We start from the raw sequence: 23,042 nt of genomic DNA, 5'->3' as shown, positions 1-23,042 counted from the left end.
TTGAGAGTCAGTGAATCTTTTCAAGTACAGGAATTGTGTTAAGTTGCAGATGAAAATCAAGGAAAACTGGCATTTTGAAAGTCTCCAGCTTGGGGTGAATTTTACTTCTAAGCTGGTTAAAACATCTGTTCCACTCTGAGATTTGGGTCAAAACTCAAGTCAATGACTAGTCGGAAAAGCCAATTAAACAGGCATGATTAAGTCATCTAACATGAACATACACCCCTGTTATGTGTATTCCGATCTAAATAAAATTAACGCCCACTCTGGGCATCATCTTTATCATTCTAGCCACCTGTATGTTGTAAATACAACAGAGTTATATTTTTAAAATGGGCACGATGCTGACTACACATTTCAAGTATTCCAAAAGAGGGATTGTTTGTACTCAAAGCTTCCTTAAATTCACTTTCTCCTTGCATCTGTGTATAATGAGCACACTGCGATTGTCCTTTGGTGACAAAATTAATGTGACGCTATCAGTCTCCCTCCAACATGGTCCTTAAAATTTCACAGTGAATTGCCTTCCTTGCCTGTCACACACAAACACACTTCATCCATCCAGCTACAAAACATCTTGGACATTGTTTCACCGCATCAACCTTTCAGAACCCATGTTACACAATCAAGAGCAGAAAGAAAAAGATGAAGCATTTTCACAACTAGCTAATTTCCCCCCCAAACTGCACAATAGCAAGTTGTCTACAAATGATTGTACATGGAGCAGATGTAATGGTAGTATATAGTGCTGTGGTCAAATGCATGCACTTTAAAACTGAGCTGCCTGAGCTCAACTCCCCTCTCTGTCACTTATTAGTTATATGACCTCCATACAAGTTAGTTAAACTTTGTGAGCCTCAATGAGCTCATTTGTAACATAGGGAAAATATCCGACTATCTCAAGGGATGTGGATGAAACAAATCAATCTATACGAAGGACCTAAGTAGTGCCTGGGTGCTATTGCAATTCCATATGTGACATACCCAGATTTCTCTTATAATATCCCAAGGACAGATCACCTTCTGGCTGTGCAAGATTTATTGCCCTGGGGATTGGGAATAAATTTATTCCCAAATTTATTCCTAATTAGGGAATTTGAGTTTGGTATCTTCATGCCATCCTCTAGAAATCAAGGATATTTTGCTTATATGTTAGAACTCGTATTTGTGAGGCACACTCACAAAGTCACCCAATACCACTTGGGGGATTTTAAAATGGTTTTCTTGTTTTGCCCAGGTTTACATAAAAGTTTTATTCTTATGGTCATTATGAAAGGCTGTCCTACCTTGATAGAAGAGCTTTAGGTAGGGAATGAATGGAAATCAATTGGCTTTAGCTGCTGACTCGCCTCTCCTGCATCTGCTCACCTTTGGCATGCCCGCCTCCACTCCATAAAATAGCAAAATGCCATTTTTTTTTTTTTAGTGTCTTTCTTATCAGGAAAAGGTGTTAAAGACCTACTTGAAACCTCATGGCCATCAGTGTGACAAGGTTTTCTTGGTTCAGGGATTTGTTGCAGGTTGTGCCATAAATTGCCGAGTAATTTCCTTTCCCTGGTCGTCTTTGTGATCCTAAGGGGGAATGAGTATTTCCTGAGCTTGAAACTTAAATAAAAGAAAACAAACTTAAAGAAACTAGAAAAGAGAAAGGAAGAAGTGGAAAGGAAAACTAAGTCCCCAGATTTTAAGAAAATAGCCTCTATAGACACTGTTTTCCAGGCTTTCTCTAACATGACCTGTGAGATTAAGGTACCTTGTCAGCAGGCTCTAGACCCAGTAAATTCCTGATTTCTTTGTATGTAACTTTTAGCCTTTTATATGGTGCAAGGTGTATGGGTGCTTTCCTAGTCCTTTTTTATTTTGACCTAAAACATTGCTTTTCTTCTTATATGGAGCTTTACTCCATTTGTTGGCTCCATTTTGAAGTTTGTTTCCCCATAAACCCATGTATAAGTATTTTTATCCCTTTAAAAGGAGAAAATAACCCATCAACCAGATTATCTGATTTCAGAAAGGAAACCATGTAAATGACTTAGAAATCATTATTCGTTCATTTTCTATGCCTTATGTTATTCTTTTTACTCTCATGATTTTCATTTCTATATCTTTCCTTGATAATATCTCAAGGTTGTCTTCTATTTCAGATAATTGCTTTTGTGTAATATCCAACCTGCTCTTCATTCTTTCCAATGTTCTTTGACCTGATAGTTTTATTTTTCGTCCTTAATGAGTTGACAATTTCATTTCTTATTCTTAAGAATCCCCTACTGTTTTCAGACAGATATGCTTTTATAACTACTGGTTCTTGTTTTTGGATGTATTATTCTGAGAGATATAATTAGATTACAAAGTCAAGACTTTGAAGATTTCTCCCTTTCTGTATATTTTATAAAATGATCATTTTCTACTGTCTTGGGTTGATCTGTTTCCTTCCAGATATGCTTTATTTATTTTTAGACTTTTCTATGAATGTACCACAATTTATTCCTCCATTCTACTATTGGTGGAACTTTGAGTTGTTTCAAGTTTTAGACTATCACAAGTAATGCCACTATGAATATTCTTTTAACATTTATTCTGGTTCACATAAGTTAGCCTATCTTAATTATACCCAAGGGAGTAGAATTGCCTGGTCATAGTGTATGTGCCCCTTCAACTTTACTAGATAAAACCTTATGGTTTTCCAAAGTGGTTATGCCATTTTACAGTCACGCCAGCGGTACATGAGTAGCTATTGCTCTGTATCCTCAGTGGTCTGCGATTGCCAGACTCTAGCAGATGTGGTTGGTACCCATGTCCCCTGGCACACACCGTGCATGACCAACTCAAAGGCTTTCAACTGCAAACACCTCTTATTCTTTGCCTGAGGACTTTCTTTGGCTGCCAGAGTCTGCTCAGCTCACAAGTAGAACATGCCGCACCTTGTATCACATCCACTAGAAGCTGTCCTCAACAAATCACTGACCACAGTGTATCAAGACTCCAGCTCCCTCTTCCCACTGATGGGATAACTCAGGAGGCATATTATGCACCATCTCCCTGTATTCTCCAGGGCATAAAACTCTGTTTGCTCCCAATGAGGTGTCCAATCACAGCCCCCTATTGGTTTTCTTTCCTTCCTTCTCTCGTTTTTCCCACTTCCATATTAATGGTTCCTGAGAGCCTCTCCCAAAGACATTATTTGCATTTGAATCCTTGCCTCAGAGTTCTGTTTCCAGGGGGGCTCAAACTGAAGCAGACTTTTTTTTTTTTTTTTTTAATATGGAACACTTCACGAATTTGAACGTCATCCTTGCACAGGAGCCATGCTAATCTTCTCTGTGTCCCTCCAATTTTAGTATTTGTGCTGCCGAAGCGAGCACTGAGGCAGACTTTTTGACAAGCTAAGAGTCTTCAAAATGTCATCCTTGCCCTCCTCACCAGTCACTCTTCATGTCCTTGCCTCTTTACATTACATGCTTTATCCATAAGCGTCTACTTGCTACTTTTCATGTCTGGGCCTTGCCACACATTTTTTTCTGTGTTTGAAGTTGTCTCCTTCCCATTTAATTAATGAATTAAGTGTTGTTGCTGCTGCTGTTGATTATATTGTTTTTGGCTAAGCTCTGCTTGTTTTTCTTATCTGCTGAGGGCAATGGCTTGGTGTGTTTTGTTCACAGCTCGCTCCCTAATGTCTAACACAGTTCCTGGTATGTATTACTGGATAAATTCAATTCATACATTACTGGATGAATGACTGTCTCCATGACTGTCAGGTGGCTTAAAGGGCCAAGACAAAAAATAAAACAGAGAAAAGTGACAGGGAATCGTAAGGAGGTGGTAGTACAGGAATATCTTGAAGAATGTCTCTGAGGAGGGACTGTTGGTCTCATTGAAGAGAAGAAGTAAGCCATGCAGATATATGGGGGAGAACATTCCAGAAGAAGGAAAGAGCATATGCAAAGGCCCTGAGATGAGAACGTGCTTGAAACATTCAAGGGAAGCTAATAGGCCAACGTAGTTAGAGCAAAACAAGGAGAGGGTGGGAGGAGGTGAGGCAGGAGGAAGTTCTGGAAATAAAGTAATAAATGAATGAATAAAGAAATACATAGGTTAAGTGTCTGGATGGAGATGTGTGTGAGAAGCAGCAAGGTACAGTGAAAATGTCATAGCTTTGAGTTAGATACCACTTTGATTTTCTTGGGATTTAATTTCCTAATTTTTAAAATGGTGATATTAATGCTTAACCTGCAGAGGGTTGAAGATGAGAAGATATATGAACCTTTGAGCAAATGGCCAAGTTAGGATAGAATTCCAATGAAAATTTATTAGTAGTAGCAGTAGAAGTAGTAGTAATCATTCTAGTGGCAGAGGAGATATTAAAATACTCTCATAATTGTTATTGGGTAGGAATAGTTAATTTTGTCAAGGAGAGAGAGGTTCTAAGACAGGTACTGAGAACATCTGATATTTGAACTCAGTTATAAAGGATACAGAGAAATTATGAAAATATATTAGGCAATAAATAAGAAGATCATTCTAGAGATTGAACTGTGCCCATTCTTAAAAATTCGCAATTGTTTTCTATTTTCCTTATCAGATATTAGCTACAACACTAATTCTATGAGGAAGCCTGGAATGTGTCAAATGTATTTCCTTAAATTACTTCAATTTGGAAAATATTACTTTTGACAAAATACTATAATTGATGCATAGGGTTTATACACCAGAAATTCAAGAATAGAACTCCATAAATGAGGTACATCACTGTAGGCAATATGAAAAAAAAAATCAAGAAATGTGAAAAATGTTTGATCATGTTGGGCCTAAATATTTCAGATAAGTCTCTCAGAAAATTAAAAAGTCTCTTCCCTACTCATCTTTGGCTATTCTTTTCTCCTGTTGGCCTCCCATTATATCCACTCCAGATTGTTACACATATCTCATTCAAACCATTACCTTCACATTGTAAACATGTTGCTAAAGCTATTAATGTGAGATGGGAGTTACCTGCTGATTCTGGACCCTCACCTGCATTTTTTTTCTTATTATTTTGCCAGCTGGCAGGCATGTTGGCAGAGAATACCTCACCAAAATATAAGAAGTTTAAAAGTCTAAGAACCATTTGAAGCTAGCGAATTTTGTATAGGTAATGTTTCAGGAGTCCATAAATTAAAAAAAAAAACAACAACAAAACTCCCCAGAAGCCCTATGTCATTTGGAAGACATTGTTACTTGAGTATGATCAAAAATCCTGCATCCATCATTACCTAATTGCTTACAGGATACAAATGAACATATCAGGGAAAATTAGTACTTTGGTGATGAAGGAGCTGAGCTCAACGTTGGATATTGAGGCAACCCAGCTTCTAGCCACAGCAGGAAGTCACTACCACCCCAACGGACTAGAAGAACAAAGAGAGGTGGTGGAGCTAGCAGGGGCCAGGGATGAGGCTCAGTAGCAGCTGGGAACATGGTAGGCTTGTCTGGTAGGAGCTGGAGTCATAGAGGAGATAGAGCCACTGCTGGAGATGCCACCCCAGGCAGGAAAAGTGGGGCAGGCAGAGGGAGAAATACCTTCATTTCTACTTTGAGCTCACATGTCGTTCTTCCACCAGTGCCTCCCATTGGCTGGACTCAAAAGAAAGAGTGCTAATGTGGAGACCTGGGCAAAGATACCACAAAGATCAGCCCCACCACAATTCAAAGCTGAGCAAGGAAAAAGCAAGGGATGGATCTGAAGCAAGCAAGCCCTGAACCAGCATACCAGGGAATAATCTGAACCACCAGAGTTGAGTTCCAGAATCTTAGAGGGAGGTACCTACTTTCTAGAACTCTGTGTCAGTCACAAGTTCTAAGTCACTGTACCTTGTCCATATGATTTTCAAGAAAGAGATTCTAATTTGGTTCAAGTCTTCACCCTGATGGAATCAACCTTGGTCAAAGAGAAGGTCTGCTCATATAAACACAGTGATCTGGCAATTATACCTCTGGATTATGCCACACTTCCAAAAAATGAGTAGCTCAAGTAGTAGGCATACACTCCACATTCTCCCTATTAGATTTCACTTGGCTGGTACTTTGATTGTTTTTGAATGTGTATTCTTAAATGAGATTGGCCTATTCTGGGCTATGTTTGTCAGATTTGGATATCAACATAATGTTAGCAATGTGACATAATTGGCCAACTGTATATTTTTGGAATAAATGAGGTAGTGTAGAAATTAGGTATTCCTAGAAGTGTTTAAAGGGACTTAGTAAAATATTCCATCAGAACAAGGTTCTAGAATCAAGTCTTTGATAACTCCTCAATTTTATTTATAATTGGCCCTTTGCCAATTTGTGTTTTGCTTTACCTCCAAATCATTTCATCTCACAAACGTTTTCAAATTTTACAGATAGAAATGTGCATTCCCTTTTAAAGTTGAAAATATTCTGTTATATCTGTATTTTCATTTCTAACTTTGTTTTCTTTTTTATCCTTCATGCAATTTTTAGAGGTTTAACATTTATTAAGATTTCTTGGACCTAAAAATATTAATTCTACAATTTTTCTACTTTATAGATCACTACACTTTATGCACTGATTTTTTTTCTCCTGCCGAGGCATTTGTTTAACATTTCTGTTTCTTTTTTAATTCAAAAATTTTCCAAGACATATCTGTGTATCAGCTTATGTATATATAATATACACACATATATATATACATTCAGAATATATGCCGGGTCTCCGACATGGCAGGTGAGAACTCTGCCACTGTGCCACCATTGCCCATACTTAGCATGTATATTTTAATTAAACCAATGAACTTTTAAAATTCCCTTGCTTGTTTTTTCCTCCAAACCTGCAATTTGGGGGATTATTTATATTAAAATTTACTGACTGTCTTACAGAGAGTACACATAAGGCATTAGTTGAGTTTCATTTCTTCGTTTTTTCATTTCCTTTTCCTTTTCTTCTACATTGGGGTAAGCTGACAAATTCATCTTCCATATAGGGTGATGATTGTCCTCATTTTCCCCAGATTGAAGGATTTTCTGGGACATGGGTATTTCAGTGATAAAACCAGGGAAGTTCTGGACAAACTGGAATGATCTGGTTACTGTACCTCCTTATTACTGATTCAAATTTTACAGCGTTGTGTCTGTGCTTTACTCCTTCCAACATGGATCCTAATTATCTTATTTTTAGAAATACTCCCCCCCCCAATTTTTCCTTACCTCAATGTTCTCCATTTGTATCAGATGCTATAGTCATTGACTTCAGTTTACCAAGTTCTTTTCGCCATCTGTTCCGGTTTTAACTAACAGTTTTTCTCCCATCTAATAGACATGCCACCAGTCATGTTCAAATGGTATTTTAGTTTCCATAGTCAATTATTTTCAGAGGTATTATCTTTTGAGATTCCAGACTGATGATCCTTTTCTATCTGAAAATACAGAAAAGTTTTTCATAGAAAATATAGAAAAGTCTAAAGTTTGAACTATACAGAATTATCATTTTGAGATACAAATGTTCAAATACTCAAATTTCTGTAAGATTCAACACAAATGTTACCATGTAGTCATTTTCTAAGATCTAATTTTTCCCTCTCATTCATCCTTAATAGGTGCAATTGATGTTTGCTTTTACCAAAGACAAGGTATGTGAATTAACCTTGACTTCACCCCTTGACCATTTGGATAATCTCCATTCTCAGACCCAAAGGTGAAGAACATGTTTATATGCCCATGACCTAGATAACAGGCTGAGCTATTTCTGACCCCCTCTTCCTACAGTCTAGGCTCTGCTACACTCCTCTTTCACTTCCACAATTTAAAAAAAAAAAAAAAAGGTTGTAAGCCCAGCATGTAGTTCTTCCAATGACTTTTGTAAACGATACTTGCCACCGTCCCTTCTTAGTGCTCCCCTTCCACCTGCACCCCCTTATCCCAACTTCTGCCCTATTGTTCTCTCTAGTTTAATGTCCCTCTTAGTTTCCAAGTAGATGCAGAAATATAAAGGTTATATTAAATGTAGTCTATCCCCATCTATCACCACCACCAACTGAACAAAAATAACAATACAATGACATTCATTGAGCACTTGCCATGAAGCATCGTGACTGTTCTAGTTTGCTAGCTGCTGGAATGCAACACACCAGAGACAGACTGGCTGTTAAAAAAAGGGAATTAATTTCATTAGTTCTTCAGAGGAAATGCAGCTAACTTTCAACTGAGGTTCTTTCTTACATGGGAAGGTATAGGGTGATCTCTGCTGGCCTTCTCTCCAGGCCTCTGGGTTCCAACAACTTTCCCCAGGGTGATTTCTTTCTGCATCTCCAAAGGCCTGGGCTGAGCTGCGAGTGCTGAGATGAGGAATGCTGAGCTGCTTGGGCTGTGCTACGTTGCACTCTCTCATTTAAGCACCAGCCAATTAAGTCAAATGTCATTCATTGCAGCAGGCCCGCCTCCTAGCTGACTGCAGATGTAATGAGCAACAGATGAGGTTCACATACCATTGGCTCATGTCCACAGCAACAGAATTAGGTACCTTCACCTAGCCAAGTTGACACCTGAATCTAACTACCACCTGAATCTAACTACCACAGTGATATAACCTTTATATTTCTGCATCTACTTGGAAACTAAGAGGGATATTAAACTAGAGAGAACAATAGGGCAGAAGTTGGGATAAGGGGGTGCAGGTGGAAGGGGAGCACTAAGAAGGGACGGTGGCAAGTATCGTTTACAAAAGTCATTGGAAGAACTACATGCTGGGCTTACAACTTTTTTACAACTACCTTATATAGGCTATTGCACTCAGCAAGTAGCACAACTTTTTCTTAGTAAAGATCAATGTGTCTGTAAACTAACAGAAGATACATTCCTACCTTTCTTTTCAGGTAAGCAGTCAATTTCTGTTTTGTAGGCACTGTGTGTTCATTTCATCTAGCCAATTCCATCAGCACTTTAGATAGTGGTAATTCTTTCTTCATTCTAGCACCAGGTTGATGATCAGTATCACTATTAATGTTTTTGACATTTTAACCAAAATGTTTTCTAGTGTCTGTTTAAACATTCTAGTGAGACACTATTCTCTGTTTCAGTATTTATAATTGTATAACATTGCTTTGCTGCTAAATGGGAATTCTAGGGGCTTTTTAGCACAAAGAAAAATTTTATCTTCAATCGCAAGTAGTAGAAGATATAATTCTTAGGCAATAAAAGGTGTCTGTTGGATTCTAGGGGTCAAAGTTAGGTTGGAAGTCAGGTGAGGTTTAACCGTGGCTCCTTTCTTTGTGATTCTCTTGGCTTTTCATTCACCTGCGTTTGTGCTGCCGCATTTTCAGGGTTGCTTCCCTAATGCTGCCAATTGTGCACATTACACTCTGCAAACCATGAAAAAGGAGAGGGCTGTTTTATCTCAACCCTTGGAAAAAATGTCATTAGCCATCATCTACTACTCCAATACCTGGGTTACTCTTTGTTTTCAGGGTATGGGATCACCCAGGTTGACACCTGGGAGGATAACCACAGTCAGTCCTTCCCAAAGCTCAGGGCTTCCCAAGGCAGGGGAGGGAAATGAGCACCATGTTCACAAACACACCCATACCTGCATTCTCTCAAAATTGTGGCAACACACCTACTATGGCCAGTGCCATGCCTCCTCTTTCTGAAACAAATACCCTGCAGTGTTTGCACTTGAATTGCTGCTAGGGTGAGAATATATCATACTTTGATCTGGAAAATCCCTTCTCCTTGACTTTGACCATTCACTTCTTCCTTGTCTGCGAAGTCCCATTTCTTCCTCTCTGGGCTCAATAAAATAGATTATATTGCCCTTATTTTATGTATTTCTTATCTTGTTGCTTATTATGATATTGGTTATTTATTTCTTTGCACTCTTATGAGATTAACAGACCTATACTCTCTCACATTATTTTCAGCTTGAAAGCTTTAAATGACTGTTCTGTGTGAGTTAGTCTTATTTTACCTACTAAATTAATAGTGCCTGAATTATAGGAAGTGACTCTGATAGATCCTGGCTCCCAACCTCAAAAACTTTAGTTTGAGCACACATCATATGCTAAATAAACAATTAAATAAAAGAAAGAAAGATATTCCACTGGAAAGGAAAAATATTCTCCAACACAATCACCTATGAAAGGAGTCTCATATCTACTCTCTCATCTCCATCTAAGTTGTATGCTCAGCCTTATCTCTCTCCTCTAATAACACCCCCTCCTCACCTGTAAAGGATGGGATTACCTCACTGACCTTTGCTGAACTGGTTTTAAGTCTCTCTTTTATTGGCAAGTCAAATGCATGAAGTGTTTTTCACTGTAAGGTCAATATCTTTTGAGGTATAATGTACCTAGTATGATATTAAGCCCCATTTGGTTCATAAGAATTGTTTTATGATTATATGGCTTTTTATTATTTATATGGTGTGATTATATAGTATGGCTCTGAACAAAGTCACGTAAAGTGGAAGGACATAATATCAAAGAATGCACCTTTAAAAAAAAGCTGCTTTAATGCAAACCTTATGCAGCAGGACAGAAACACAGGGGGAACTAAAATAGAGGAATTAAAATGAACTTCAATATTTTAAAGAAAAAAAATTATTTCTCTTTTTGCATACCCTATGTATTTAGACAACCATACCCAGCATTGAACAAAAACAAATGAATAGCCGCATTTATATTCAGATGTGAACATTTTTTCATGTTCAGAAAAAATTAGGTGACTTTTAAACTTCATTCCTGAATCTAGTCTTCCCTTTCAAGCTGGAAAGATCTATGTGCTTTTATTAGAGTTTTAAATACTTGGGAATAATAAATAGCATTTTTTAGATTGATTTAATCTTTTCCTTTCACTCCCATAGCAACAAGACTGTTGATTTGCAATAGTCATCACTTTTCTCCTCTTGCCCAGCAGACCTCTCCTAAATTATTCTGGGTGGATTCTAGAAAGGCAGGCTGTAATATGGAGTGTGTTGACTGGCTCCTCTTCCAGTTCCCCTAGGGGCAAAATGCCATGAAACAAAGTGAAATGAAATTACATAAAGATTTAAATTGCAATTACATAAAACCTCATATGTTTGTCAGAATATTGAAATGGAGGAGATACTCCAATGGTTTAAGCAGTGCAAAGGAGATGCTAGCATTATGAATTTAAGAGAATTGTATTCTCTTAAAATCTGCAGTGCTAATGTGTTAACTAAAACCAGAGGAAATTATTGAAGTTGAAGTTGGAAAATTCTCAACTCTGGTACTACCTCTGAATGATGGATAGGGAATCATTGATGAATTTTTGCTATGGATTCTATCAATGTGTTTTTTTTTACAAATCAGCCAGTTTCTATGAAAACTGTATTAAGAGCTAAGTGAGATTGTGATTACCTTGTGGAAGAGATAATTCGCATACAAATGATAGCGACAAGCTCTCCAGTTGCAAGACAGCTGTCAATAGTGAACATGGAAAATTAATGCCTAGTATCTAGGAAGTAAGCGATAGAGAAAATGCTATTTCGTGCAGATCTTCTTTTCTGTGACTTAACAAAAAAAAGATTGAACTCAATTCCTTATTCCACCTGCAATGATATTACTTAGAAAAGTCTATGACATAGCCCATAAATGATGTGGAAGTTAATTTCATTTTATTCCTGGAAAACAAAATAAACGCCTCAACTTGGGCAGCTACCTTGCAAATGTTTCTTTGAAATTAAGTAGAGTGCATTGATCCATCACTGTTTTTTGTTTTTGTTTTTTTGAAACTTAAAGTCTATGATGTGGATCATTAGGGTTCGTATAGATTCAACTGCTCGAGTTGATTGATTATCTATCAGATGGCTGATTCTCAGGGGTGGTAGTGGGGACGTGATTGTGGGAAACACAGAATAAGTGCCTCTGTCTAAAGAATGACCCTTATCAATTGAAGAGGTGGTTTCCTCAATTTGATGAGTAGTGTTAGAAGAAAAATAAGCCTTTTTGAGGGAGGAAGGGAAGTACATTACCAGTCATACAGGATTAGCAATGAATAACCTTAATCCAGCATCTACTTTTACAAAACCTTGTACATGTACCATGTGCTTTGTATGAAGCCGTCCTCACAGCAGTGTGGCCGAGGAGTATTAGAAGCCCCATTTCGTGGAGGAGGATATTGGATCCATAGATGGTCCAAGGCTACAGAGTTGGTTGATGGCAGAGATGGAATTCAGACCCAACCTAACTCCAGGGTTATTTCCTTACATACTGGTGAGCCACAGAGTGTTCCAGTAAAAGCTGTTGTATTTCCAAAGAATGGAAGCCGTGATCATTTACACAAGGCAGAAATTCCAGCTGAGGTCCTTAGGAAATTCAGCTGGGGAGCTGGAGAGCCATTAGGAGCCATAATCTTTGTGCATGTCTGATACCTCTCTCCAGCTCTTCTTTCTTGCTCCCCTCAGGTTGTTATCTTGCTTTCAAATTTCTATGTGGCCCAACAGTAGCTAACAGCCTGTATGCTTCTTAATTAAAATTCTCAAAAGACATAACCCCAGCTGATTCTGCTCATAACTTATAAGATGCTAGATGGACAATGATTTGTGTGGCCTGGGTTAAGGTCTCCATTCGAGGGCAAAGGGCACATAAGGCTGACCCTTCCAAGGGCGTGACTAGAGCAGCTATGGACCAGGCTAAGAATGAAGGTACTGGAGGCATAGTGACATCCCCTTCACTTTGGCCATGGCCATTGGCCTATAGAAAGCATCCAAAGATTTCTGTCAACTCCTGAATATCTTGGTTCTCAGTAGTGAAGGGGCTGCTCTCATTAATTGGGTAAGGAACAGAGGCAATGAGGGAGCTACCTAAGCTACCAGCTCATGTCTCTGTACATGATGGGGACTAATTAAATGTTACATGTCCTATAACTATAGTAACTTTTATTTAGTTAGCCTTGGCAAGTGAGAGGTAATGCTCCCTTATTAGTTGTTTATATTTGGGTAGGGGAGCTGGACATTGAAGGTGAGTAGCAAGTGGGAAGAATAGCTCTTAAACCTCTCAATTGGAGAAGAAATTTCTTGCTGAGTTCATATCTGGGGATTCCAAATGATCCAAATATTGCCATGAGATTTCACCCTGACCTGCTCTATCCCCTGCCCCTTGTTAGGCCTCTGTTGACATTAACTCAAAGGGACTACCCACTAGGAGCTGAGCAGGTACCTCAAGGGGATTCACAGTTCCATTTTGGTCTTCGTCCTTCTTCAGGAAGCCCTTTGCCACTAAGCAGGAATCTTCTGCAATATGAGAGCCACCTTTGCATAAGAGGGGTGAGCCTAAATGCTAATGTTTCCTTTTGCTGGCATCATGATGAAATCGTTCCTATGTAGTTAAGCATCTCCCAAGTACAATATTGGGTTATTGTGTTCTGAAAATTAGCCTTTATGTCTTCTTTCAGCTATATGACTTTGGTGGCAGAAAAACACAGGTCACATAATAGATCTTCAAAGTTCTTTATATGTAGTTGGGGAAATGGTGGAGTAACTCCTTTTGTCACCTTTTGTTAGGTTTCTTAAGTTGGCTTCAGAATTTGTTGGCTTGGTCTCTGATGAATGAAGAGTTGGAAAAGTTTGACCTTTCCTGCATTTGACTTTCTCAGTGCTGTGGAGTTTAAAGCCAGACCCTGGTTCCTTGCTGCAGTCCCCATAGCCAGCCCACAGAATAGGGGAAACGCACGTTTTTTGTGAGGAAAAGCCAACTCTTCACATAATAAGGTCAGATCTAGGATCCTAGGAAGCAAATTTGGCTACACATGGTCCCTCTAATTTCAAAGCAAAGCAATGTAAGGAGACAGCTTGCTAGTTGTTTTATTTTCTCTAAAGTGGACGTATGTTATCAATGGCAGAAAGCCATGAACCACAAAGATAAAATAAATGCTAACCAGAGTGCTAAGTAAAGAAAACAAAGATGGCTCCACAATTAGTAGCATTATATATGTTAGCACTAAGTAACAACAGATGTGTTTGCAGGGAGCAAAGCATTCCTTGCAATCCATCAGAAACCAAAGTCCTCTGACTCTGCAAGCCATTATGGTTACCTTGGGCTTGGAGGATAATGGCAGATTCCACTGGATGGGCAAAAGGGGAGGCTGTTTTGGGTGTTCCAATCTACCTGTCATCCTTACCGCGCTGCGCACTTCTGCTGAGTTAACAGGGCGATGTGTGCTGTAAAATCCTGTTCTGTAAAGACAAGCACTAGCCATGAGTCATTAGCAAGCATGCGGAGCTAATTGGCAAAATACTCATAAAAGATTTTGAAGGTGGGTTAATTACAATTCATTACACCGTAAACTGTCCCCAGGCTATTGTTAAAAAATGCAGGAGTTTCAGGGCCCATTATTTTATGATTCATTTTGCCATGTTGTGAAAAACAGACTCTAAATCAAACTACATTCATTATAGGTCAGACCACAAAATCTTTATTGGTTTTTCCAACATTCCACCCTTGTTATATGAATTCATATGGACTGCACATTTCTGTCAATTGGCAAGAAAGCATGAAATAAAATTTATGATATTTTCTTACCTTATCCTCAGTGCAGCCTTAAAAATCACAAGATCTAATTGCTTCCCCTACCTCCCCAAGTTCATGAGAAAATCTAAGTATTTTGAAATCAACCCCAATGTTCTGATGATTAAAAGCAACTAAAGCATAATGAAGTCTGCCCTCTAAAGGAAGCATTTTAAAGAATAGCCTAAGAAGCATCATCCATTTGAAATGCATTAAGGTTTGTTCTGTTTTGGTCTTCTTTTACCTACCAACAAAAATGACTAGAAAGACCTTCAGATTTGGGGAATAATTTGAAGTCTATTGGCTTCCTAAGAATTAGTCTTTCTCCCTACCCCCATCTTGAAAATACTCTTTCTCTTTTTTCTAACAAGGGTTTTTTTTTTTAAAGCATTTATTTCTTTATAAACTATGATACAATTGTATGCCCCTGTTATAGCACAGACAGACCTGGTCAGAATCATATAAGAACTCATAGGTATTCATTCTGTAGCATTATGTGAAATTATTTGTTGATTAATGCTTTCAATTATGTCAATTTTTGCTATTTGACCCAAACAACCTTGGCACAGACAGCCTGGTATACTCATTACTGAGGATGAACAAGGAACAAAATGGTAGGTTCACCTTTAGCCTTCAAGAGTTCAATGGCTCACTTGAACCTTATCTGAACTATCGAAAGTTTTGACTCTGCAGAAACTGTGTTGGGGGAAGGGGAGGGAATATGTGGAGCAAGGAAGCCTGGGAGGTGGGGTAGAGGGGAGGTGTTGTTGGAAACTGTGCAAGAACAAGTTTCCTCGTGAGCAATCCAGCACTTCCTGATTCTGACTGGGCCAGAAATACCACAAGTCTTTCTTAAAACTTCCAGTTCTTTGGAAGGCCTTCTCTAAGCAGTTCGCCACTTCTGCATGCTTGGGTCTTGGCCAAAGCTGGAGACAGAAATATGTGCAAGAAGAAGTATTTTAATAGAAAGTTACCTGAATGTTTGGAAATTGTCAAAAGAAGTTTACTTCCAGTGGAATAAAAACCCGAATGGTGTTGGCCAACATCGAGGGTGTTAGCCACTTCCCACCTTCATAGGAAGATGTAGCTGGAAGGTGACTTTAAGAATCACTGATGTAACCTCCTTATTTTATAGTTGAAGTTGGGCTACTCAGAGAATGATCTAACCCAATAGGTATGGAGTGGACCAGTACTAAAGAGCAAGTGAAGGAGTAACAGGGAAAGAAGAAAGGAGCCGAGCAAATCCAAAAGCTTGAGTTCTGGTCCTTGCTCCGTCACTAATTAGTGGTAGGACCTTGGATGAATCACTTTAGTTCTTCTGACCCTCTGGGGATCTCTTCAACCACAAAATACTAAATTAAATTAATCATTTCTGGGGGATGAAATTGCCATGTAAGGGAAGATTTAGAAGGAAGACCCTGCTGGTGAGAAGGATGTTAAAAGAGGGAAAAGAAAGAGTGGCAAAGGGGAGGCTGGTGGATGGAGAGACAACTTTTTATTTATCTATTTATTTTATGAAACATATCCACATACAAACACAAACATTCTTATTATATGATCACTCCATTCCTGTTATATAATCAATAACTCACAATATCATCACATAGTTGTATATTCATCATCATGATCATTTCTTAGAACATTTGCATTGATTCAGAAAAAAAAATAAAAAGAAAACAGAAGAAAATTCATATATACCATACCCCTTACCCCTCTCTTTCATTGACCACTAGCATTTCAATCTACTGAACTTATTTTAACATTTGTTCCCCCTATTATTTATTTATTTTTAAACCGTATGTTTTACTTGTCTGTCGATAATGTAGATAAAAGGAGCATCAGACACAGGTTTCCACAATCACACAGTCACATTGCAAAAGCTATATCCTTATACAATCATCTTCAAGAAACATGACTACTGGAACACAGCTCTACATTTTCAGACACTTCCCTCCAGCCTGATGAGAAAAGTTTTAATAAAAACATAGGGAACCTGATGGGCAGTGTTTATTCTGTATTGAGTAATTGGCAGATAATTAATTTAAAAGCTTGGAGAGGAAATAAAGCTGTTTGATACAGTCTTTAATAAGGGCATGATAGCCTTAAGTTTTGTGAAATAAATAAAACAATCTGAAGACAGAAATGTGAAAAGAAGAAGTGCCCCCAAAAGGAAGAAACTAGAACAAATTAGTTTCCTAAGGACAAAGTGTAGAGAATCCCATTTGTTCTTCAACCATAGTGATCTCCAGTTTACCTTTCCTGAGCAAGCTATTGTTAAAATAAAGTTTTCTAAGGCCCAAAAGAAGCTTGCTAATTGATGAACTTGTAAGAAATCAAGAAAACAGACGCTTCTCTGTTTAGTTCATTTAATGTAACTCCTTTAAAAGATACAATTCTGGAATCTTGAGTGGGTGAAGTTCTGAAGGGGCCATCCTCTGTAAGATACAAGTTAATATCACAACATGGCCATTCAGATTGGCTGGTGAATTTAGGACTGGACGGCTCTGAGCTGGACATTCTGGATGAAGAAGGACCTGCAGGAACTGACACTGTGGTTGGGTTGCCAGCTCTTGACCATGGGCAGTCAGGGTTGGAGGGGAAAATAAAACTCAGATCCATGCTGCCCTCCCACCACCAACCATCCCTTAGTGACACTGACCTCAAGAGAAATCTGATTATAGTGGGGAAGTTGGGGAAAAGCTACAGTAATCACTAGCTCAAGAGTGGAAGCATTAGGGAAGCAGGAAGCATGTCCAGGAAAACAAACACAACTATTGAGCAGATGACATCATAGGGGGTCATGGATCCTGAGCAATAAAAACTTGGCGGTGAGGTAGTAGGTGATGTGGACACCGGAGTCTGGTGGACAAAACTTCCCAAGTTGCTTCTGTGACTGCATGATGGGAACAGGAGAGAGGGGATATCTGCCCACAGCCCTCTAATGTAAGCGGCTTCTCTTTGCCGGGCATGAAGTTTACCTGGTTTAGCATTAGGGGACAAGATCACCTTCTTTTCTCTCTCTCCCATTTTTTTTTTTAAATTTACCCTGTCCCAAGGGCCTGCCTAGTTCCAAATACATAACAAGCTCTTACTTGGAGGCATGAAGGCTTTAGCCAGTTCCTCGACTTGCTTCCTTACCCCACCTCCCCTCCCAGGGATGCCTCAGCCATGCAGAGCAGAGAGACCTGCTGATTTCAGAAGCAAATGCAGAAAGCAAATGCCCCAAAGGGAAAAAGATAATATCTTTATCTTCTTCTTAAATGAGGCTATTCAACACTGCATGCCTTTTCTTTTGATTTGGGAAAAAGGGAAAGTACGTGGTAGTGGTGGTGTGTGAGGTGTGTATGAGGGGAAAGATTTGAATGCATGTATTTATGTGTCATCTGGGACTTGAGAAACTTAAAGTCCCCATCTGAAGGGACCAGCATTCTTCTGTCCATTGTCCTAAGTTGAAGTGTTGGCAAATACTATACAGAGCCTTTCATTTGGAAGTACATAGGGTCCGGACTGATCACCCAAGGGAAGGCATTGAAAACCTGGCCCAAAGCGATCAGTGTGAACTCAGATTGGTGTCTCCTAAGACTGGATGGAGATGCTTACTGGCAACTCTGGCTTGTCCTGCCTCCAGAAACCCTGCCAGCTGGATCGACCCCTTGGCATTGCACGCTGACTCTGGCTTTGGAAATGAACCAATACCCAGATAGACTCTGTTGCTAACTCACCTGCACTTCCAGTAAGATTTTACTCTCACTGGGTTTCACTGTTCTTATTTGTAAAACAACAGGGTTAAGCATCACCTCTAACATGCTTTGATTTTCATTACTTGGCCACACTTGCTTTGTGGAGTCCTCTACCCTGGTCTGGAGCCTGTGAACAAGGAAACCTGCTTCAAGTTAGTTTATTCCCACAAGAAGCAAAAAGAAGACAGTGTTGCAAAGAGATGGGAGAATTGGTCTCAGAAGGGTCTTGATCCCAGCAGAGGGCCTTGGAATGACTGTGGCCGACACACCCAGTGAATTCTTTCACCATAACCACGATGAGCTGGCCTTTATTTGTTGCTGTTGTAATTGTGTTCAATTGTACACTTTTCTAACCATCTGCACTTTAGAAATGACTGCCCCCCCCCACCCCCTAAGATCAGATCACAGCTGAGCCAGTTATCAAAGAAAATTAAACAAAGAATGCTGAGCCTGGTCTCTATGATTAGGACACCTTGCTAAGCAAAGACTTTCCCAAATGGGTCAGCAATGGCCCAGAATATCCAAAAGAGGGTGGTGCATGACTTATGCTGGCTTGATGCCTCCTTTAATACTGGATTTACAGCTGGATTTAGGGATAAGCGTTGCATGTAAATCTAAAGCAGCAGAAAGGGGCTGGGGAGGGAATTGGTAATCAAGGGAATTCTCATCAAAGCTTTTCAGATGTACAGATCCATTCTGCCTTGGTGATGACTGTGGTTTGTGAGGATCAAGATCAAAGGGCTCACAGTGGGCAGAGCCAGGACAAATGTCAGGTTCGGCCTGGCGAAACCTAGCATTAGCCCCTCTCCTAGACTGCTGTCTAGACTGGAAGTGGGTACGCATGCCAGGGCCGGCTGAGTGCGTGTGGTCAGAGTGTCTCATGATGGGGTAAAGGAGGTGAACCAGCCAGTTCACAGCAAGGCCCAGCTTTCCCATCAGAAGGTAGCTTTTGTTGGAAAACGGGGGATGTGGCACCAGCATGGTGTCTCATGGCCCTGCCTGTCCATCAGATGACTGCCAGAGACACAGCTGTTTGTTAATCAGAACCAACTTCTCCAGTTCTGCATCTTCCCCTCCTTTCCCTGCTGGCGTAGAATGCTGCTCCAACACTCTTATAAAGAGTTGTTCATTTGCAGATCTAAGCTCCTTATGGACTTTTGAATTGACATTCACCAAGAAGAACAGCTAAACAGGACTTCTTTTTTCCCCCAATGGTCCATGTGGTTTCTCTGAGTATCAGCTAATGTTCCATGACAAGACAAGTTGCTGATGAAGGGATATTCTAGATCTCTAATGAATAATGCCTCCTTCTGCATTGTCTGCCACATGGTACATAAACACTAAGCACTGTTTAAATCTTCTTCTGCCTTTTGAGACTATGAGCAGAGAAAAACCACCAAAAATGTAAGTTTGATATCCATGGTACTTTTCAGGTCTTAGTGCATGTATTATCTCATGTGACATTTTCATTAACCTGGTAGGGTGAGCAGGCAAGAAGTCCTCAGGCACATTTAAGGGTAAAGCTAAGAGAACTAGAAGAGCAGTCAGTTATTGAGGTTTCAATCCTACTTCTGGCAAAAGCTTGAGTGTGATTCCAGGCAAATCTCAGTCTGCTTTTCTATTAGTACATTTAACTTTCACTGTGAGTGCTGTGGGGCGAGAGAGTAATGGCTTGCTTACTCCCAAAGTAATTAAGTCCATCATGGTATGGTCACCAGACAGAATACTTTTCAGCCTTGAAGAATAACGGTTATGAATACAATACAAAAATGTTAGAGATAATGCTACATAAATTGTCAAGATGTCAGATGCAAAATTGTTAAGATACTGAGTTTACAGCTTTGCAAAACTACATACAGGGGGGAAAGGTTAAAAAGGAAACAACGCAAATAATAGCCGAAGTTATAGTAGGATGATTTTCATATTTCTTTAATATGATTAGCTATATAATTTTCTTACAGATCTAAATGTAAATGACCCTGTGAATTGAAAATAAGAGATCTCCTCAATCCCTTGCCCCACAAATGGGTTTCAGACTTACTAGGTTCTTGAATAAATCGTCAACTCTTAACTTTAGTTTCCTTAACTACAAGAAGATTATAAAGATCTTAAGTCTTTATTTTGTGCCAAACAATCATCCCTGAGCACTTTTCACCTGTGCTAACACATTTAATCTTCATTATAACCCAAGTAGTAGGTCCTATTATTGCCCACACTTTACAGACCTGGAAACTGAGGCTCAAGGGGTTAAGTCAGGTCACCCAGCTGTGGGTGGAGGAACAGAAGGAAATCAGGCTAGACGGATTCCAACTGAGTTGGAATACTTTAAAGGATGGTTATAAGATTCAATGTCATTTCTTGGGAAAGCCCCTACCACAAAGAGGATACATCACAGGCACTAAATAGATCTAGTTCTTTCTATGATTCTTTAGTTTCCAAGCGTCCAATGTATATCTGCAAAGTTAAAAAACCAAACACTTGTATGCTGATAAAGTAATTGTTAAATTCATCATTTGGTTGCCAACTTCAGTGAGGTTAGTCAATGGGGAAGTGTTCACAATGAGAGACTTCCGTGAATCACATGGCTAAATTTGAAATGCATGCTTCTGTCTAAAGTGACTTCATTCTAAACATGTTTTGATATCATTTATTGTTTCTATTTTTTTTTCCACAAACATGTAGTGCCCAAAGAAATCTCAAAGCCACTATGCACAGAAAGTCTTTTTCAACCCTCCTTCCCGTGCCCCTCCCCCATAAGTCTCTCCTCTCAAGCCTGGGAGTGGGAGGGGAGAGGGAGGTAGCACCATACCCAGAAAATTGAATCCATATATTTCTGATTCCTTGCCTTGCAAAATATTACCTTGTTTGAGACACTTGATGCCCACAGATTCTTAACAGTCCTTTTACACAATTTTAGTGACCCTCTCCCCGCTTTAGACACTGGAAATTTCATATTGCCAATCTAACTCTGAATGCCAAAGGTAAAAGTTGAAATGAAATCTCCAGACCTAAAGGGTGAGGAACAAGATTTGGATACTTGTGTTTCCTTACATGGAAAGACCATGTAACAGGTGAGCGGTCATCACCCGTCACTGAACTGGGTGTCTTTACATTTAAATTTTGTACAAGGACCATTTCCAATTGACCCTATGAATTTGGGCAAGTTGTTGAATCTCCGTAGAGCTGCTATTCTTCTAGAAATGGAGTAGACCCTACTGACTGAATGCGAAGCTTCCTCCCATGGAAAATTCTAAGATTGGGTTATATTAGTCTCACTCAAGTGGAATGATTACTACTATTATCAGTTTAAAAATGATCGCTATATGGTGCATCTCTCATCTAAAAGGGGGCTGGAAACTCAACAACAAAGTAAAGGACGGGCTGGTTGTTCACTAGGACGTCTTCATGACGTAGTCACGATTCCACAACTCATGCACCTGATGCTTCTCTCCATTCTCTTTGATGAGTTTTAAACCAGAGAACAAGAGTTTAGATGCTCAACCTCATAGTCGGTGTGTGTTGAAACAACCTATGAATGGAGTTCAGGAGGGACAAAACCCTCATGCAGAGTCAGTAGTGGAAAAAGTTTGGGAAACTCTGTTTGGTACATGTTGTATAAAATACTTATTGCCCTTTTAGGTCGCCTTCTCTGTTTTAGGAGTCCTCGTCCTCCTCACTCAGGTGTCCCTCCCTGTCATTGGAGGCCCCCCCCCTGCAATGTTACCATATCCATTTTCTATTTAAATGATTAAAGCAAGGGTTGGCACCCTCTCTGGACCAGTTTCTAAGTGTTTGGTTATTTGTGGTAATTTCAGGGCTCCTCTGCCTTCTTCCCCTCTTGGGCCACTCAGGATGCAGAACCCTGCAGCCATCCGAGCCCCGGGGATGGAGGGGAAGAGAAAGACACACAGAGGATAATTGCTCCCAGATTTGTTTCCGTTGTTCTGTGGAGGATTTTCCCAAGTGTCAGACTTGAAAAAGGTGTTTAAACTTCACACCACTCTTTAAGGAAGGTAATCTTGGAAAGAGAAAGGGAATTTGTGGTTTTGGAGATGAAAAACAAAGGGTTAAAAAAAAAAAAGAATGAAAATCACCATCAGCTTGAGGCACAGTCTCAGAGGAACAGATGTCAGGGAAGATAAGGGGCCATTCCTCTCTCCTCTGCTCTCCTTCTTGCGTTTATTCTCTATGTTCATTAGATAAAAGAATATGATGATAAACAATGAGTGGGTGCAAAGATTTCTGAGTGAGGAAATGAATTAATCGTAGGTGAGTGTTTCCTAAATCTAGCTGATCTTCTTAATCATTTGAAAGCCTTTTATAATACAGATCCCTGGGCTATACCCTCCTGGAAATTCTAACTCATGAAGTTACAAATGGAACCCGGGGACTGTATTTTCCAACTGCTTCCCAGGTGATTCCAAACCATCCAGGCTTGGAAACCCCAGGCCTAGAGAGCAGCCAGAAACTAAGTTCTCTCCTTCCTCATTCCTCCTGGGAATGGCCCCATCCTGAATTTAGTTGCAGATTGGTATTTATCAGTTATCATTCCCTCCTTGATCAGACTTGCTTTGTGTTTATCATTCTTGTAAACCACAAGTAAAATTGAGTGATATTTTGCAAGTATTTATGTCTTAGAGGCTTGTGAGTTAAAATAATGAGAAGATTCCCCACCTGTTCTATGTTAACTCTTATGGACTAGCCTTTTCACAAACAAACTCAAAGTCCCCTCTGTTTTGTTTGCTTTTGGTTAGAAATGAAGATGCTTCTGAAACCTTCAGGATTTTAA

General features: G+C 39.5%; 1 non-coding gene across 1 annotated transcript; it reads right to left on the bottom strand.

Annotated features, from left to right (window-relative positions):
- Positions 1-3,255: 3,255 nt before the first annotated feature.
- LOC143653228 (U6 spliceosomal RNA) lies at positions 3,256-3,362 on the bottom strand. Its single transcript, XR_013161182.1, has one exon. It is a non-coding gene; the product is annotated as a U6 spliceosomal RNA (small nuclear RNA).
- Positions 3,363-23,042: the final 19,680 nt, after the last annotated feature.

This window comes from Tamandua tetradactyla, chromosome 1, assembly GCF_023851605.1.
Source record: "Tamandua tetradactyla isolate mTamTet1 chromosome 1, mTamTet1.pri, whole genome shotgun sequence".
In the NCBI taxonomy this organism is placed as follows: domain Eukaryota; kingdom Metazoa; phylum Chordata; class Mammalia; order Pilosa; family Myrmecophagidae; genus Tamandua; species Tamandua tetradactyla.
The sequence above is the reverse complement of the archived record's forward strand: the minus strand, read 5'-3'. Positions and strand labels throughout refer to the sequence as shown.